The sequence below is a fragment of the Mus caroli genome, unplaced genomic scaffold (assembly GCF_978045245.1).
Source record: "Mus caroli unplaced genomic scaffold, Mus_caroli_1 scaffold_18, whole genome shotgun sequence".
NCBI classification, from domain to species: domain Eukaryota; kingdom Metazoa; phylum Chordata; class Mammalia; order Rodentia; family Muridae; genus Mus; species Mus caroli.
Window position 1 is genome coordinate 67,439,670 of NW_028227273.1, and position 17,356 is coordinate 67,457,025.

At 50.5% G+C, this 17,356-nt stretch overlaps 1 long non-coding RNA gene across 1 annotated transcript in view; it reads left to right on the plus strand.

The window, feature by feature from the left end:
* Positions 1–16,287, plus strand: part of LOC147000463 (uncharacterized) — a 35,338-nt gene extending 19,051 nt beyond the window's left edge. Inside the window, exons 2-4 of the long non-coding RNA XR_015045938.1 lie at positions 12,666–12,848; positions 15,327–15,427; positions 15,991–16,287. This is a non-coding gene — a long non-coding RNA (uncharacterized LOC147000463). The remainder of the gene's footprint in view (positions 1–12,665; positions 12,849–15,326; positions 15,428–15,990) is intronic.
* Positions 16,288–17,356: the final 1,069 nt, after the last annotated feature.

Genomic DNA, 17,356 nt, shown 5'->3' on the forward strand with positions numbered 1-17,356 from the left:
CCTGTATGGGAATGCAGCTCTGTGTTAACACACACGTGGGGCACACTGCTCAGCTACTCCCAGCATGCTCTCTGCTCACAGTTGCAGGGGCATCTTTATCTTTAAAGGGAGTGTTTATGTACCCGTTCTGAAACATGTGTTCTTTCTCAAATTGCAACTCTTTTTTGTTTGTTTGTTTGTTTGTTTTTTCGAGGCAGGGTTTCTCTGTATAGCCCTGGCTGTCCTGGAACTCACTTTGTAGACCAGGCTGGCCTCGAACTCAGAAATCCACCTGCCTCTGCCTCCCGAGTGCTAGGATTAAAGGCGTGCGCCACCACACCCAGCAAATTCCAACTCTTTACACAAGGACACACAAGCTTCCTGGTCTCTCAGGACAGTCCACTGAGAGAATCTGAGGTACTGTATCTTTGGATGAATTGGGACAATTGGGAGCCTTTCTATGTCATTCCGGCTTACTCATGATTTCTTATTTGAATCCAGGTGCTTCACACACACACATGTGGGTGATTCTTAGTCACAAGTCATGTTCTGTTCCACCTAGATTACGTGTGCAAATTTATATAAATACTTTTGCTTTTCAATATTAAAACTAAGGTATTTTAAGATCAGGTGTTGGGACACATACCTTTAGTTCTAGCACGAAGGAAGCCGAGGCAGGCAGGACTCCTGAATTCAAGACCACCCTCGTGTACATAGTGAGCTCCTGGACAGCCAGGGTTACATAGTGAGAACTTGTCTCAAGAAAACAACTAACTTTAAATAATTAAACCTGGGTCTTCCTTCCTTGTGATTTGATAGTAGTTCATCTCCAATGGAGGAAATTTATGAAAATAAATCTAAACACAGCTAGCTTGAGGCAGGAGCTGCTGCACACTGCAGTGTCTCTATGGAATTATCCCCGATGTCTGTTATGTCATGCTTTTCTCTAGGAGATGCGGTTGTCTGTGGATGCATAATGCTGTGGGAAGGGGCAGGGGCTCAATAGGAGGAAGCGGCTCTGGAACATACCTTCTGCCTGGGAGAAGCCTCCCTCACCCTACTGGGCTGTGGTAAAGCCAGTGTCAGGGAGGCTTCCAGCGGATGGGCTGAGCCCAGAACCTGCTTGCTTTCTGGCCTGGGTACGAACGAACGGAGGAGCAGATGTGTGAGCTCTGGCAGGAGGAAGGTGGGGCTGCCCACCCCTGCACAGATTCTAAGACAGGAACTAGATCTGCTATGTCAAGTGACAGTGGGAAATCTGTGTGGCCTGGGACCTCTGCAGTGACTGTGGTTGGGTTGGGGTGCGAAGCCGCTCATACTTAGCCTACTGCCGGCCCTCTTTCCCCAGCATCTCTGAGATGCAAAAGAACTTGCCAGAGTTCAGTCATCACCAGGTACTTGAAACTGCCACCCCAGCCTGGGAAGGAGTTTTGCTCCATGAGTAGTGGTGGAACATGTCCCCTTCAACATGGAGAAGGCAGCAATTATGGATGGATCCTGTGAAGAGTCTCATGGAGCCTCTGTGACAGTTCCCACAGGTGATGTCATTGTCGCCACTATAGGGCGGTAAAAAGGAAGGCTGGGGACAGAGGGTGACTCTTTTCAGGCCTCACGGGATCAAGAGCAGTCAGGACATTCTGTGTGCTGGTACGACGTGTTCTGCCTGGCCCAGGTTCCCAGGCACCTCCTCATTGTGCTGGCCCCTCCTAATCCAGAGAACAATAGAATTCAGAACTGGAGGTAAAATGAGGTTGGCTCTGGATCCCAGGCTCCTTTATCATGCCTGAGTGCATGCATATGTGGGTGGGTGTGTACAACATACATGTGTGTGAGCGACTGACCATATTTGTCACTATGTACAGAAATGAACTTGGTACTTGGTACACAGCAAAAACTTTCAGAGTAAAAAACATTAAAGAAACTGAGTCAGAGCTCTAATAAGAAGCAACTTAATAAGAGAGAGGCTACTCCAACAGGAGGCTCCTTAGAGGGACATGCATCACTTGTCCCAGAATTCCCTGCTCCAGCCTCACCAGGAACTGCTCTGTTTTCCTAGGACCTGCCCAGGAGCAGGGCTGAGTCTTGCTTCTGGGATCTGGTGCTCTGTGTGTCTGGAGTCCACGCTTACCTCTTAGTCTTGGCCCCCAGAGCTTCTCCCCTCCATCTCCCTATCAGAACCTCACTGAGGGCTTCCTTCAGCCCTCAGTCCCAACCCATGAGCCATCCTCACTCCCTGCTCTCCCCTCCCCACCAGAGGATGCTTGCTACATCCCCACCACTGCCTCGCCCAGCTGGGACCCTGGGCTCTCCAGCCCTCTAACACTCCTTGGCCACTCTCTCAGGCTTTCCTGCCCACCTCTGGGCAGGGTGCAGAGGCTCCTGATTCTTGCCCTTCCCAAGTTGCTCCCAGGGCCAGGTACTTCCTCTTCTAGGTCATTACTCAGAGATCAGTGCCTTAGAGTGGCCTGCCCCACAGCTTCCTCTTCACCCTAAGTCTCCTCTTTAGCCCCATTTCTCCTTAGTTTCGCCTCAGCATGCTTCCTGACACCTGAAATAATTTTATAACTTGTTTGTAAAATATGTAAACCAATTATATATAAAGTGTGAGTTACTGCCCTTCCCTATAAATTGTAAGCCATGAGAGAAGGAAGGAGGGAGGCAAAGGAAGGGAGTCATGGAAGGAGAATGGAAGAAGAGGGGAGGGAGAGAGGGAAATGGAGAGATTTGGCTAGGTGGAAACTGAAGATAGGCCATCCTGGGCTACTGAAGATAGACCATCCTGAGCTCCAGGCCCTTTGGTTGCCAGAGATGATTTTCTAGGCATTAGGCCATTTGGAGATTTCTATCTGTCTGCCCTTGAGGGATAGAGTCTCTGGGACAGACGTGTGGAGCGTTTTGTGGTCAATGGAGGTCAAAGCCCCTTCCTTCACTGGACAGTTCCCTTGGACCTGCAGTGTTGTTCCTTTCTGAAGGATGCAGAGGGAAGGGTACGTTCCAGAATGGGCCCTTCTAATGGGTTGTTGGGACAAGCCTGCTGAGAACTTGGACCCAGAGGGAAAATAGACCCTCTTCCTGACACAGCCTTTGGGGCATGGGATTGCCAGAAACAGGACCCTGGCCTTGTTCTGACAACCCTTTCCTGTCAGGCACTCTCGTCTCCTGTGGGGACAGAGAATGAGGGCAGGCTGTTCCTAGCAGGGGTGAGGAGCACCTGTCTGTCCCATGGATTCAGGGCCTGTTTGATTCACTCAATGAAGCTTACAGGGGACAGAACCCGAGGTCCTTGGTCCCCAGGCTCCTAGCTGAGGTAGCCCTTACTGCCATAGACAACCCAGGTACCCAACCCTGCTCCCTGCTCCTGCTCCCCACCACTGCTCCTCACCACTGTGTGGTCCTTCCTTGGTACCAGTTCTCACAGTAGAGTCTCCACACCACCACCAAGGGCCGTACTCAAGCCCAACTGACTCAGGAACTCTAAAGTGAGCCTGGTGTTCTATGTTCAATCTTGGGTATTCTCAATACTTCCGGGATGAAGTTGGAGGGTCCTGACAGGCTTTGTGGGCCTTCTCCTTTGGCCCTGTGTGTTGTGAGCTATCAGTCAGTTTCCCCATCAGACACAGCTGTGATGCATGCCTTGGGTCTGTTGTCTGGCACCCCTCCAGGCAAGCAGTCAGGGTAGATGGTGCAGAATGCTCTGACGGTCAGAGGCTCAAAGACTGGCCTCTGGCTGTGTGAACCCCAAACCCACCGAACCCCTGTGTCCTCCAGTCTCCAGGGAGGGCGGCCATGCGTCTGGGTAGCTGTGAGGATGGCACAAGATCACCTGTGCAAAGTGCTCACACTGGGTCCTGGCAAACTCCTGGGGACAGGGCTTCAGAAGTCTGGGTTTATCCGATTTTAGAGGAAAACTCATTTCTTACCCATACACAGTGAGGTACTCCCATAAATTAGCATGCTAATAATTTTATACTGCAATGTATGGACACACAAAAGTAGAAGAAACAGGCTACCCACACAAGCCTCTTGAACTTCACCCAGAGGGGATGGGGAGCTATGGAGGACCTTAAGGCAGGGACGTGGCATGGTTTGGTGGATGTTGTATAATGATGCCCAGATCCACGCATACCTCAGAATCCCCTGGGAGGCTGGTTAAACATATGCTGCCCCCTAACTCCATGGTTGCTTGTACCCACTCAACATGGAAAGGAGGTGTGGTCACAACCTCACTTTACAGGGACAGACTAGCTGGTGCTCAAAGAGACAGGACCTCACTGCTAGTGAGCAGCCCGGCCAGTGGCCTGACTAAGGTCCTAGGGTGAAATCAATGAGGAGCCTTTAGGTTTTTCGGGAAGTAGTGGGAGAAGATCTGTGGTTGAGACACCCAGCCGTTTGTTGGGCTTAGCAGAGACTGTGGCAGAGGCAAGAGCACTGGCCTCAGTTTCCCCAGCAGTGAATCCAGACTATCCATTGCAGTGAATGAGAGCAGAGACTATGTGCAGGGAGAGCTGACTGGCTTGACTCTAGTCTGGGACTGTCATGTGGTGCCCCAGAATTTCCCTGCCCCACCCCCAGCCCACACCCTGGCATGTCTGGGCCTGGGCTCCGGGAAGAAGAGCAATCTTCCAGTTTGTGTTGCCCAAATATTGTGCAGGCCTGTTGATGTCTCTCCATGGCAACAGCGTTCCAAGCTGGATGGGGGCGAGGGAGCAGATCTGTGTTAGACATCCTGAGGTACCGTCACCATCCCTGAGATACTGAGGAAAGAGTCTGACCTAGTGAAGCCTACAACACCAAGTCAAAGGAGGTGGCCAGGCCACAGTGGGGCAGTGGGGGAGGGAGAGGCACTCCTGGAGTGAGGGATCCTGAATACTGCTGGCTGTCCTGTTCTCAGCACCTACTGGAGCAGTTAAGACTCAGACTCGAAGGCTGTGTATTCTGCTCCAGTCCCTAGCATGTCTGGCTTTGACTTGGGGGCCTGTCTGACTAGGGTCCTTATCAGTGGGACAGGGGTGTCAGCTCTGGTCTTACGAGGTGACTAGTAGGAGCGCATGGGTCATGTGGAACCAGCCTGGGTCCTGTCACCTCCCCTGACTCTTGCGTGAGCTCGACCAGGGATGTTCCAGGGCTGGTGGACTGGTGGGTAATGAGTACTGTATAAGTCCAGGGCTGCATGTTCCATAGTCTCACCTTCCTCCTGGCCTAGAAACCACACCAGGTCAGGCAGGGGATTAGCTGCGATTCTGGCCATACCATATAAATATTCCTTTTGAAGTTTAGTGAAATATGTAGTAGGACAGGCTGGTACTTACGTGGCTGGGCAGGAGGATGGATTTCTGAGTCCTAGGCTAGTCTGGGCTACATAGTGAGATCCCATCACAAAACAAAACAAAACAAAACAAAACAAAACAAAACAAAACAAAACAAAACAAAACAAAACAAACCACACAGATTAGATTAGGGAGCAGCTGTAGGAACAAGGAGATTTCAAAGCCAGAGCTCTGGATTCAAATCAACAAGTGGCATGTAACTGTGGGCAGGCTATTTCACTGTCTTGGCCTTGGTTTTTCTCTCCGAGAACATCTGACTGTTCTAGTGTAACTCAGATGGGGACCTCAGAGGCATTCTTGATGCCTCTGTCTCTCACACCCAAATGTGATCTGTCCCTGGGAATGGAGGATTACCTGGTTTGGTGTCTTAGGGTTTCTATCACTGTTTTCTAAAACACCATGACCAAAAAGCAAGTTGGGGAGAAAAGGGTTTATTTGGCTTTACACTTCCACAGCACTGTTCATCATTGAAGGAAGTCAGGACAGGAACTCAAACAGGGCAGGAACCTAGAAGCAGGAGCTGATGCAGAAGCCATGGAGGGGTGCTGCTTACTGGCTTGCTCGCTATGACTTGGCTCGTCCCACTTTCTTAAAGAACCCAGGACCACTAGCTCAGGGGTGGCCCCACCTACAGTGGCCTGGGCCTCCCATCAATCACTAATTAAGAAAATGCCTTACACCCAGGTCTTAGGGAAGTATTTTCTCAAGTGAAGTTACCTCAGTTCGGATCACTCTAGCTATGTCAAGCTGACATAAGACTGGCCAGTACACCTGGCTTTCAAATATTATCCAAATCGACCCTTTCTCTCCCAAGTCAGCCCTGCTCAGAGCCACCATGCTGCAGGAGCCACTTCCTGGCCTGGCTCTCAGTGCAACGCTTCCTTCTCCTACTGCCGTGCTTCTGTGTTTCAGTCACAGTCGGGGCAGGAGTCGGGGGGCGGGGGGAGTCCTATGCGGCTTCTGGTAGAAACACTTGCTCTGCTTTTGTCTCCTACCACAGAAACACATCCCTGCTTTGTCTCCTACCATGGTCCCTTGCTCATCCTCTCAGGCCACCCCACCCCACCCCTGGCTTTCCTGGTAAGGTCCTGCTTTGACACTTCCCACTGGCAGGTCTCTGCCTCAATGATCATTTCCAGACATGGCTGGCTACTCTGTCAGCTTTGCTCATCTGTGCTGAAACACCATCTAATGGTGGTACTTAAAGAGCACCCAGTTTCCTGGGTGAGCTCCCTCACTCTCCAGTTTACACGATGGTCCATGGCCTCTTGGCTCTGAACTACCTTGCCACCTCTCTATTCAGACCTAAGCCACCTTGCCCACACTGCCCATCAGGGCTGGCCTTCTGTTTTCTTCTCCATCCTGGCTGACTCTTGATGTTGGCATGTCAGTTGGTGACATGTTCCATGTGGTGGTCCATTAATTGAGCCCAGGTGTAGATACAGGTGTTGCTAACTTGCCCAACACCAACATATGTGGCTGCAGTTAGCATGCCCAACAGCCCTCTAGATAGCCACAGGCATGTTAAACTCACTGGGGGAGGAGCCCCCTGCTGTCAGTCACCCATTACTTAGCACCACTTCCTGTGGGGTGGAGTGGATTCTTAAATTTGTATTTGGATTAATCTTAAAAGTTTCAAGACTCAATCAATAGATGTATGCTTCTGCCCTTTGCCTAGACTCTGGCACTCAGCTGGGTCCCTTCAGGGCATGGTCGGGGCATTTGAAGTGTTATAGTCAGAGGTGTGGCTGCATCCAGTGAATAGAGGCAAGGCAAGCAATCAGTCCCACATCAGAGGACTGTCTGGGCCAAAGTGAGAACAGCCACACTTATCTCTGCCGCTGTCTCCTTTGGCTTTGCTCATGTCTCTTCTCTTTGTCTCTCTGTCTCTCTGTCTCTGTCTCTCTCTCTGTCTCTCTGTCTCTCTCTGTCTCTGTCTCTCTCTCTCTCTGTGTCTCTCTCTGTCTCTGTCTCTGTCTCTCTCTCTCCCTGTCTCCATATCTGTTTATCTCTCATCTCTCTGTGTCTCTGTCTTTCTGTGTATTCTGTGTCCACGTCTGTGTCTCCTTCTCTTATCTCTCTGTGTTTCTGTGTCTCTCTCATTGTCTCTTTATCTCTTTCTGTCTCTGTCCCATATGTGTCTTTCTAGGTCTCTCTGTCTCTGTCTCTCTGTTCCTCATACACACACACACACACACACACACACACGTATCATATGTATGCCCAGATGTGTGTGTGTGTGTGTGTGTGGTATAGGTGTGTGTGTTCACACATAAGTGGTCACTTGCATATGTGTATGGGGTGTGTATACATCTGTGTATACATGTGTGTGTGGAAGCCCGTAGCTTACCCTGGGCGTCTTCCTCTGTCACTGTCTGCTATGGTTTTGGTTGCCTTCTCAGAGCTTGCTGGGATTCCAGGCAGCTACCACAACTGCCTGGTTTCTGTGCATATTCTGGCCCTCATCTCCCAGCCCTTGGGATCTAACAGCCAGATCTTGATTTCTAACTGCCTCCCAGTAAGAGAAGCCTCTGTACAGGTATTTCACAACCTTTGAGAAAAGTTATAGACATGATGACTGTTCACCTCTCCATATTCCTGTGCCCCAGCTCAGCCACAGTGATGCTCTCACCCTGACATAGTGGGACAGCCTTTTATACATTTTTCACTCTGGCACTGGGACCAGGCTGGGGTCAGATGGCTTTCACTTGTCATATGCCTTCTCTCTGTTTAACCTATAATAGCTGCTTCCATTAATGAACTTGTCTCAGTGAACAGGCACACTGTGTGTAGCATGGTCTTCAGTCTGGCTTGGCCAGGTTCTATATTTGGGGTGCGGAGACCCTGGAGACCTCCAGCCCAAGCTCTGGGACAGGCTGGACCAGCCTGCTTTATCCATTGTGAAGTGAGGATGCCTTCATGTGTTCTCAGGGTTCATATAGATACGGACGGCTGTGCTCTAACCGTGACTCTGACCTGATGGCTGAAGGTGAATCGATTCTGTGCTGATAATGATCTCTGTGTTTTCATTTCCTGCACACCTCTGGCATTTCTCTGCAAGGAAAGGCTTTCTCCTCCTTCTGTTCTTCCTCCTTCTCCTTTTCCCATTTTGTCTTGCTCAGGATGACTTCATGAATTAACATATTAATGTGTGTGTGTGTTCATGTTCGTGAGTGCAGGTGAGTGCACACCACGGAGTGTGTGTGAAGGCTGATCTTGACTTCCACCTTGTTTGAGACGGGGTCTTCTTTCTTGTTTGATGCTGCATTCCTCAGGCTACCTAGCTCACAAGCTTCCAGCAGTGCTGTTGTCTCCAGCACAATCTGACAACACACATACATGCACACACACACACACACACACACACAGCCCTCAATCAAAAAGCAACAGAACCAGAAATAAAGTCTGGGAGGTCACGACTTCAGCATCTTCAGATATGTGAAGGTTCCCTCCCGGCTCTACCTGCAACAATTGCCACCAAGTCTATAACAGCCAGACCTGGGTCTTTAGCTGACATTTTCCCAACACAACACACAAGGAAAGGCTTTCTCCTCCTTCTGTTCTTCCTCCTTCTCCTTTTCCCATTTTGTCTTGCTCAGGATGACTTCATGAATTAACATATTAATTGTCTTGTAGGGACATGGGGATTACAGACCCAGCTTTTACATGGGCTTGGGGATTTGAACTCAGGTCTTCATGCTTACATGACAAGAACTTTACCCACTGTGCCATCTCCCCAGCTCCACATGTTCAGTGCATTGCCTTGTTTCCATTTACGCTTCTGGGTCAGAGCTCAGGCTGTCAGGGAGTCATGGCTGCCTAGATGGTGCCTGTGCCACTCTCATGTTTTAGCATTTCCAGACCCTTCCTGCTTCAGCTACGGAAACCCTGTGCCCCTCGATGGGCTTGTGTGTTGTGTTGGGGAAATGTCAGCTAGAGACCCAGGTCTGGCTGTTATAGACTTGGTGGCAATTGTTGCAGGTAGAGCCGGGAGGGAACCCTCACATATCTGAAGATGCTGAAGTCGAGACCTCCCAGACTTTATTTCTGGTTCTGTTGCTTTTTGATTGAAGGCTGTGTGTGTGTGTGTGTGTGTGTGCATGTATGTGTGTTGTCAGATTGTGCTGACAGGACTCATGACTGAAGCATGAATGAAGCAGTCACAGTACCATGGTGGTCATGGTAGTTTAGTTGTATGCTTTGGTCAGTGACAGGCCAGGTGAGCTACCATTGCCAATTTGATCCCATCCTCTGATTATGGTCTGAACATGTGCCCACACAGTGGAGGTTTGGTCCTGAGCCTGGTACCATGTTCTTGAAGAGGCCTGTGATTCCTTGTGCTCTTGCTCTCTCTCTCTGCACTTGCTATAGCCATGAGGTGTGCAGTGTGCTCCATCATGCACTCCATCACTTGCTCCATCACACATTCCATCACATGCTCCATCACACACTCTATCACAAGCCTCCACCATTATGGGGAAACCTAAACACAGGGTCACACCAACATGAGCTACCTAAATCTTTCCTTTTCTCAGCTCCCTTTGCTTGCATGCTTCTTCACCACAATGGAAGGCTTGTCTGCACAGTGATAGTAAGCTTCGCCTGCCTCAGTGGACTCTGACACTCCTCCTCCTGGCCCAGTACTGCATGGACAGACAGAGCATGGGACATGACCTGTCCTTGTTGATTGGATTTCACACCTTTCTTAATTCCCCTCTGGGCTCCGCACCGCCATCAACAGCAGCACTTCTCAACCCCTGGGCTGGGAACCCTTTGACAAACCTGTCTCCAAAAATGCGTACATTATGATTCGGAACAGTAGCAAAATTACAGATATAAAGTAGCAACAAAAATAATTCTATGGTCAGGGGGACATCCTCACATGAGGAACTGTATTAAAAGGTTGGAACATTAGGAAGGGTGAGAATTACTGCTCAACAGAGACAACATCTTGTGCTAGAAGTGGGGGATGGATGGAAGTATTGCTGCTATGTCTAGGGGCTGCTTCTGCTTCAGGTTCCCACTGTGGGCTCTGCAAGAGCAGGGCCATTCTGACCTTAGACTCTTCATTAAAGAATGGTAAATTCCTCAGTGAGCAACCCTTTCTTTCTTGGGAGAAACACAAGCTGTTGAGGCTGTGGCTTTAATGCCTCTTTGCCCTTACTGATCTTCCCCTGTGTAGATAGTTAGCCCAGGCTGGCCTTAGTCTCCTTGTGTAGCTGAGGCTGACCTGGAACTCCCGATCTTCCTGCATCCACTTCCTGAGTTCTGAGATTTCAGCTCGTGTCACAATTCCCAGTTCATGTGGCACTAGGGATCAAACCCAGGGCCTGTGCATACCAGGCAGGCACTCTACCAACTGAGCCCACATTCCCCAGCCCCTGGTAATACTCTTTAATGAAGAGATGAAACCACCGGCCCAGTTGTCAGCAGTCAACGGTATTCACACAGAAGACAAGGGATCGCCACAGTTAACATGCACCTGTAAGTTACTTTAGGTTACTGTGTCTCAGTTCCCTGCCCGTAAAACAGCTTAACAGGAATTTCCTTTTGCTTGTTTTTTTTTTTTGTTTTGTTTTTGTGTTGTTTGTTTGTTTGGTTTTTTGGAGACAGTGCTTCTCTGTGTAGCCCTGGCTGTTCTGGAATTCATTCTGACCTCGAACTCACAGAGATCTGCCTGCCTCTGCTTCCCTGGTGCTGGAATTAGAGGCATGCGGCACCACCAGGGTCCTTTATGGAACACATTAGCTCATGTCTGCAGAGGCCTGAGTACCAGCTATACTCATTAATCTAAGATTTATTTTATGTATAACACAGGTTTCTCACCTGCATTTATATATGTGATCATGTGCAAGCCTTGTGCCTGGGGAGCTGAGAAGAGGTTGTCAGATCCCTTGAAACAGGAGTTAGGATGGTTGCGAACAATCATGTGGGCAAGGGGAACTGAACCCAGGTCCTCTGCAAAAGCAGCAAGTGCCCCTAACCACTGAGCCATCCCTCCAGCTCCTAACCACTGAGTCATCTCTCCAGCTCCTAACCACTGAGCCATCTCTCCAGCTCCTAACCACTGAGCCATCTCTCCAGCCCCTAACCACTGAGCCAACCCTCCAGCTCCTAACCACTGAGCCATCTCTCCAGCCCCTAACCACTGAGCCAACCTTCCAGCCCCTAACCACTGAGCCAACCCTCCAGCCCCTAACCACTGAGCCATCTCTCCAGCCCCTAACCACTGAGCCATCTCTCCAGCCCCTAACCACTGAGCCATCTCTCCAGCCCCTAACCACTGAGCCAACCCTCCAGCCCCTAACCACTGAGCCATCTCTCCAGCTCCTAACCACTGAGCCATCTCTCCAGCTCCTAACCACTGAGTCATCTCTCCAGCTCCTAACCACTGAACCAACCCTCCAGCTCCTAACCACTGAGCCATCTCTCCAGCTCCTAACCACTGAGCCATCTCTCCAGCCCCTAACCACTGAGCCATCTCTCCAGCCCCTAACCACTGAACCATCTCTCCAGCTCCTAACCACTGAGCCAACCCTCCAGCCCAACTTTTTTTTTTTTTTTTTTTTTTTTTTTTGAATTTTCATGGATGGGATGTGATTCCAGTTTCCCACCAGGCGGGGCCGTGACACATCCTTTTGAGGCTCATTTGCTTCACTGCCCCAATTAACAACAAAGGTTAAGTCTGAATGAAGTGTCCCACAGATGTAGGTGCAAAGATTAGCAAAGCCCTATGACGTAAACCAGTCTTCGGCTTTGACCCTCTGCCTGGCACCACACCCCGCAGACACCATTCCCTCCACCACCCACCTCCCTTACACATATTTGATGTACTTAGATTTTTGCAACAAACCCATGAAACAGGAAACATATTATTTGTTTTGAAGGAAAGGGTCAAGATACAGAGAGGTCAATTACTGGCCCCAAATTGCATTCCAGTCTGGATGCACTTTGAATTCTTGGCTCCAGAACCTGGAAAGTCCATTTTACAGAGTGGAATACTGAGGCTGAGACACAAAAGGAGCTGGGAAGGTATTCTAGGGGGGTCTGCACTGGATCAGGGATTGAGTATGGGGCCTAATGTATCACTGAATAAGGCAAGGTGGGGTGAAACACCCTTCTTGCCTCAGAGTGGCTTTGCTGGTTTAGCTGGGATGGCCTGCTCTTCTGCCTCTCCCACAGAAGGGAAATGTCCTTTATATCTCAACTTTTCCTACACAGGTGGTCCACAGGTGAGAGGATTGTGGGCTAGCCTTGGAACCATGGAAGCCAGAGGGTGGGACTAGATGCTACCCTGAGGGCTTATGCAGGGGTCTTCATGGCCACTCTGGTAGAAACAGGGTGTTCTTGATTTTACAGGCAGTGACACTGAGACCCAGAGATGTCCAGTGTCCTGGGCCAAGTAACATAATGGAGGCAGCAACAGAGTTAAAACACCACAGGGGCCGCAGGCACCGGAACCTTCCAGCCTCTAACCCTCCTCCACAGCTCGGAAGGCCTAGAAGGAACACCACAGCTCTGCTGGCTAGAACCAGTTAACAGGTAACAGGCATTGGTAAGGGGTGACCATGTGACCCAAACTGTTCAAATCAATCTTATAGACATTAGTTTGGAGGATGGTCATAGGATAAAAGATTGTCCAGTAAAAGAAACTACCAAGGGCCTCTCATGTGGATGCTGGGATCTGTCTCCTGTCCTGCAAGGAGACACATGCTCTATAGGCACTATGGGGGTGTGTGGGAGCCTCTGGGGTGAGGCTGCCCACTCTCAGTGTTCATATGCAGCAGACGGTGAACCCTGTTAGTGTATGAGTTGAGGTGGTGTGAGGGGGCCTTCACCTTTCTCTTCCTTACGGGTGCCTGCAGTCTGCTATCCCAGACCTTTGCACCTTGGGCCTTGCCCCTGGAATACTCGGCTCTGGATGCTTACATCCAAGTTTCCTGGGTTTTGCACAGCAGATGTCTCGCCTTGCTGTTGGGCTTCATGTGTTGGTCTTTTCCCTAGAATGTCCCACTGTCCAGCCATTCAGTCGAATAACGCCACGGCAGGTGTGGCAGATTACAAAGTGTTCCTTCCATCCCTCCACGAAGAAAGGCAGAGATGTCAGTGTTGGGAATTGCTTCTAATGCTTTGTCTTAATTTGGCTCCCCAAATCAGGAATTGGCATGTCCAAACTGAAGGTCCCTGTCCCTAGGTAGTTTTTGATCAATCAATAAAGAACCCATGGACAATGTCTGGGCAGGGTGAAAAAGGCAGGGCTTTTAGAATTCCCTGGGCGAGGAATGAAGGGAAGGAGAGAGGGGGAGAATCACTCTGACAGGGAAGCAGGAGGAACAGACATAAGAGCTGCAGGAAAGAAAGCACCCCGCCATGTTAGAATTCTGGAAAGTGGCTCCAGGAGCTACTCCTCCGAGTAGGTCTGGGGTAGCAGAGATGAAAGATTTATAGATTTAGCAAGTTGACTCAGGAATTGTCGAATGGGAGAATGTGCTAGCTGTGGGGAGGTTTAGAAGAACTCAGCCATAGAGCTAGTCAAGTTATATCAAAATTAGTTGTCGTGCTTGCGTGAGTGTGTGTGTGTGTGTGTGTGTGCGTGTGTGTATGTGGTGTGTATGTTTTACCCACAGTTCCAGATCTCTTGGGTGGGTGAGACATGTGTGCACAGCCCACTAGGAGCCAAAGTGGTTAACTAATTCATCGATACATGCCAGCTCAATGCTGCCAGCACTGTAGACACCTATGTGAGGGAGGTGCTAAGCCAGGCACTGACATACTGTCTAGTTGAGGCTGGCTAACGAGCAGCCATTGAGGAGGCTGCTTTGATAGCCTGGGCAAGAGAGAGAACAGGACCACTCACAGAGAGTGGGATTCAGTAGAACCTATGGACAGGACAGAGTGGGGTGCCCTTTGTCTCCTAGTGGGTGGATCATCAGAGGCCACAAAGCGGTAGCACTTGTAGTATTAGAGGAGCCTTCTGGGGGTCATCCTGGCAGAGCAACATAGGGCACAGCCTGGGTAAAGGTATGTGGACCTTAGCAGGGAGGTATGCTGTCGGTTCAGTAAACTCTCATCTTGGGGATATGGAACCAGACAAGGCTGGAGAGGTCTGCAAAGGATGGAGGATGTGGGATGTGGGATGGGAAATGGGGGACAGGTGATGGAGGACAGAGGAAGAGGATGGAGGACTGAGGAGGAGAATGGAGAATGAAGGAGGAAGACAGAAGAATGAGGAGGGAAAAGGGAGAAGAGAGGAAGGAGGAGGGAGGAACGAGGAGAGAAGAACTCCAGGGCCAAGTCAGTCTAGGATGGAATCTGCTGAAAGGTCACGGTGAACAGCCTGGAATGTCAGCTTATGTCTGGGAAGATTCTTGGCCTCTGTGGGCTGTGTGTAGAACCAGTCCTGGAGTGTATAGGGTTGGTTCCATAGGCCCTGCACCCCAAGCCTCTGTCCTCTCAGAGTCTCTGGCATCACTGGCTCACTCCTGAACCAGCTATGAGCACCTGCTACTAAGTGAAGACCAGGTCACTGGGTCATCTTGATCCAGTCCCCTAAAAGAGCTCCCCTGTTTTCTGGCTAGGGACTCTTAGGTGAGTACCTTTCCTTCTGGAAGTGTTAGCTTCCTCACCCACACCGAGTTCCACCTGCTTTAAGGACCACAGTGAGGCTCAAGAATGGCCCAGCAAGTGACAGTCCCTTGGGTTGTGCCCCAAACCTTGCTTGTGCAAGAATGGTGTCTGTCCCCATTTTCCCATGTTCCCCAATAGCTCCTGGCTGAGTCAGACCCTCACACACTTTGCCACCTTGCTCAGAGCTCCAGGGACTCCACCCTCCCTACACCCTAGGTGTTCCAGGTCACGTTCTAGGGCTCACTCATCTCTATTTTGTGCACAAGAGACATCTCTAGGCCTGCTGATGCTCTGTCTCCAGCACTAACACTACTCATGACCCAGATGGCCCCACACCGGACGACTTGGCCTAGGTCACAGCTGCCATTTTTTTCCCTGACCTTCTTCCTGCAGGTCAAGGTCCTGGCACAGGCTCAAGCCAAGGTCTCCAGTCCACAGAGCTCTTTCTCTACACATGCAGCTCTGAGTACCAACGAATACGTGTTATCAGTGTGGTAGGTGGGGGCCGTTTAAAGGTTGATTCATGAGACTAGAGACCTTCGTTGGGGTTCAGGTGCAGTCTGGTGGGGGAGACAGACACAATGTGGTGACTTTAGGTGTTAGTCACACAGAGAGCCATCCAGGGAGAGGCAACAGGGTTGGTGTGATGTGGTGTGGTGTGGTGGCAGCGGTGGGAGAGGGTAGAGTGTTGCTACAGGAGCGTGGAGTGCCAGGGGAGGGGTGTGAGAATAAGACTTGCTGGCTGACCTCAAGGGACCCTAAGGAGCAGGATGGCTGCAGGGCCCAAGGAAGGAGAGGCCCTCCGGGTGGCTCTGAGGTATCTAGAGCACAGGGCGCTAGCTACCTCCATGGGGAAGCCTCAGGTACAAGGCTCAGCTCTGCTATTCTTCATGACCCTAGGTGTGTTCCTTCCTTCTGAGACTCCCATTTCATTCCTTCATCTACATAAAGTAGCCGCTACGGCACAACAGGGTACCTGCACTCTGCACAGGCTAAACTCTGTCTTTTCTTTCTTTTCCTGGTTGCTCATGGTCCCTGATTTGGCTGAGGTTCCTAGTTTCTTCCTCTGAGAACCCAGGAACTGCTTATCTGTGTTTGTGGCTATATGGGCTGCGGCAAGCTGATGCACCCTTTAGTCGGCATCTTGGAAAAGCATGGCACCAGCCTCCTTGGATTCCCAAGACATCCCTGGCTGCCCAAGGGCCTTTGAGGATTGCATCTCTGTGTGGATTCCCTTGTCCTTGGCCACTTCCCTGCCTCCTCCATGCCTCCCACTGGTCACCCTGTCATATCACCAGACAGATGCTTGCCAGGGCCTGTGAAGAAGTTCCTTTCTTCCTTTATTATTGACTGTTTTCCCACCATCACTTGAACACTCCAAAGGACTCCTCTTGTGTGCTGCATACTGGCCCTGAAAAAGAACCTGTGTGGGCTGGAGAGGTGGCTCAGTGGTTAGCAGCATTGGCTGTTCTTCCAGAGGTCCTGAGTTCAATTCCCAGCAACCACATGGTGGCTCACAACCATCTGTAACCAGATCTGATGCCCTCTTCTGGAGTGTCTGAAGACAGCTACCATGTACTCATATATAAAATTTAAAAAGAAAGTAAAATTGTTTAAAAAAGAAAAGAACCTGTGTACTGTTCCTGTAATACACACAAAGAGGAAGAAAAGCAGGAAGAGGGTGGAGAAAGTGAGAGAGCCCTGGATGCAGAGGGCTGTGGAGAGGCAGGCAGGGCGGCAGGAGGAGGGGTCTCCAGGGTAAGGCTCCCTCCGCTTCTTCCCACAGGGCTGGCCCGCAGCAGCCTTGCTAGGAGGAGCAAGGGCCTATGGGATTAGTGGGCAGGACATTCTCCAGGAGCATCAACTTCTAAATCTAGTTCCTCACCACCAATGGCATGAAATTCTGTAAGGGCTTGGGGGTGTAGCTCAGGGTGGAACCCCAGTGGGGGGAATTGCTAACAAAATCTATAAAGCATTTGAGAGCAAAAGTCTGTTTGCCAACAAGGGACTGATGCTGCCACCTGCTGGACACTCAAGGAAGGGGCTCTCAGGGTCATTCATGGACCCTTTCCTGGGTCTGGATGCCAGTTTATTGATGCTTTGTGAGATGTACTAGGGTCTTTAAAGATGAGATGTCTTCATCAGTAACTGGGGGGGGGGGCTCCCAAATTTTGTAGCATACCGGGAAACTCAGGCTCAGGGGAAAGATGGGTATGGACCAGGTTGCAAGTTTTTGGGGGCAGCCAACCTCGATTCTAATCCAGGCTCCAAAATGGGGCTAAGTGATGTCCGAGAGGAAAATGAGAGAGAATGGAGGAGGGCAGACAGCCCAGTGAGGACCCAGCTGGCCCTATGGTGGCCCCACTCCTGTTCCTTCCCTCCCAGGTGCTTGCTGTAGGGGGCTCTGCCTTCCTAGGGGCGTT